We start from the raw sequence: 2,985 nt of genomic DNA on the forward strand, positions 1-2,985 counted from the left end.
TATTAATTCGAGGGCTTATGACTCAGTTTATATTATTATTAAATATTACTTGGATATTCATTTGAGGATGTATGACTCCTTTATTTTATGAATATTATTTATAGTATTCATTCGAGGTATTATGACTCCGCTTATTACTTAATAATATTCTTTATTGTATTAAAGAATAAGGTGTCGATAATCAAACTTACTTTTGATTATTCAAATAAAGATATTACTTTCGTATAAGTATATCTTTGATTATTTGCTATTCATTTCAAGTATAAGTTTTAATACTTCTACTTCAATTATTTTATAAAGATTATTCTTTATGGGAATATTATTTAAATAATAATATTCAGACATTTTCTAAATATTCTGGGGACTGATTTACTTCATTAAATCAGCTTCACTCCAAACATTCTTAAAAATGTTTTGCGAGTCTTCAAAATGATTTTTTTAAAAGTTAGAGCGGATCCCAAAACTCATTTTTTTTAAGATCCTCCTTTCGAAGGGGATTTAAATACTCGCTCAAAACCTGAGGGATCCGGCTCTGTGGTGTGTTTTATATTCGTAACAAGGTTGCTGTTTTGATAAATGAATTGATTACTTACCCAACACTCGGGAAGTAAAATTCTTGGAACAAGTTAATCCATTAACAGGCATCGCCTGGGAAATATCGGTGAGTTCTCCTTTCCAAATAGATACGACTTCTTGGTGGAGCCGTATCAACAAGTTTCTACTTGGGGAAAGTGGGGACAAGCTTTACGTTTCAGAGTCATGGATTTCATCTGAACTAGGAGTGGCGTAAGTGGCCGAGTAGCGCCGGCCCAGCCTTATTATATTGGCCCAAATGGCCTGGAAGTTCCGCTAAGGCGGTCCATTCCTTAGGAGTTCAGTGTTCGGTTGACAAGTAAATCCGACAGGTTCTCCTCTACATGTAGAAAATGGTGGGGTTGTACTACTACGACTGATCATCGTAAGTGGTCTTCCTGGCGCGGAAAACTCCCGTAATGAGTTCATCATCCAATTGGATAATTTCTGCAACACTACCCAGAGCACTTCGATAGAAAGGCTACGGTTGGGCGATTGTTGAGTGTTGGCAGGGTCAAGTTTTCAAAATGATGTTTACATCAAATGAAGTATCTCGTAACTTCATTTTATTTTGATAATATTTTAAAGATATAATCTATTCAAATCTTGCCTTATAGTCTCATCTATGTGATGAACTTTTGAAGCTAATTATAACTTGAACGGTGGTAGTTCAAGTAGTATTTGGGAAAGATATAAGTATATTGGGGTATCTTGTAACTTCATCTTTTAAACTTATATCTAATTAATAATTGTCTTATGAATGACAAAGATTTTCAGAAAAACGTTGAGACAAGGTTAGATATATGAGATCACCTTGCAACGATATTTTTTTTATACAGTTATACACTGGGACTTTGTGTATATTGTGCATGGAAGAGGACTTCCAATATTTTGAAAAGTATATATGTATATATATATATACTGAATATTTTGCGACTTCATCGCATTAAGATATCAACTTGGTTCATTTCTTTTGACCAAGACTTTCATGAGTACTATGAGAAGGCTTATATATTGTTAATCATTATACATATTATTTTGGTGGGCTTGCTGCTCACCCTTGCTTTCTTCTTTCATCACACAACATCAGATATACAAGATGAACCGGACCAAGCTCCCGATTCGCAAGAGGTTAGGAGACGTTCCACAGTTTTCTAGAAGCACTGATGCCGCCATAGCTGAGGTAGGAACTACCAATAGGCTAGGCTTTCAACTTTTGATGTATCAGATTATGTATATTTATGAATTGTAATAATGGCAAAGAAATGTAAATTTATTCAGAAACCTGTTTAAGGTGTATTGGCATATAATTGTGGAATAAAACGACTTGTGATTATTTTTGGATATTCATCTCTGAGACTATAACTTGTGGTGTGTGTGTTTATTGTGGGGTCACAGTACAGAGTAGTTGATTATTTATTAAGATTGGGTGTTGTTAAGGGAAATGGAACTCGTGACAACCCGGATCCCCGACCCCGGATTTGGGGGTGTTACAGAAATGGTATCAGAGCTAAGCGTTATAAACCTCAGAGATGATAGGACGTTAAGATAATAAGTTCACTAAGATAATAAGAACTCTTGCCAAGTTCATAGTCGGGCTACCTAACGTAGTACTGACAGTTAAAACCCTTATGGGAACCCTTATAAATATCGTGATAGGAGCGTAGTTCGTTATCGTATATGGTAGCGGGACTCCGAACCCTGAGGTTGAGGAGCAACATCGCGATGATATTTTATTACTAATTGGAGATCGGATTGTGGATCCGATAGAGTGTCCTAATGCAGGACCGGATGATGTTGATATTGAGGATTTAGCGGTTGAGGATGTTGTCCTAGAAGGTATAGTTGTTGAGGAGGATCCCATGGAGGATCCTGACAGGATTGGATAAAGGACCACTGATGAATTGATGACCATGGTTTGGTCGACTACCAGAGGTAGGATTGGCCGGTCACTACCGGAGGTTCGTTCAAGTTGTAAAGATAATAGCCCCTTTAACGCGGCTTACTCGTAAGACTGAGAAGTTCGAATGGACAGAGAAATGCGAGAACAGCTTTCAAGAACTGAAGCAGAGGTTGGTGATGGCCCTTATGCTGGCGTTGCCGGATGGAAAAAGAGATTTTGTGAAGTATAGTGACGCTTCGCACAAGGGTTTAGGGTGCGTGCTTATGCAGCACGGTAAGGTAATCGCGTACATGTCAAGACAATTAAGGTAATATGAAATTCGATATCCCCGCTCATGAGCTTAGGCTCGTGGCAATAGTTTTACCCTAAGGATTGGAGGCACTACTTGTATGGAGAAGTGCGAGAATTACCTAAGCCATAAGTGCTCTAGTACATTTTCACGTAGAAAGAGCTCAACATATGCCAGAGGAGGCAGTTAGAGCTAATCAAGAATAATGATTGGGAGATTC

Source organism: Apium graveolens, chromosome 8, assembly GCF_009905375.1.
Source record: "Apium graveolens cultivar Ventura chromosome 8, ASM990537v1, whole genome shotgun sequence".
NCBI lineage: Eukaryota > Viridiplantae > Streptophyta > Magnoliopsida > Apiales > Apiaceae > Apium > Apium graveolens.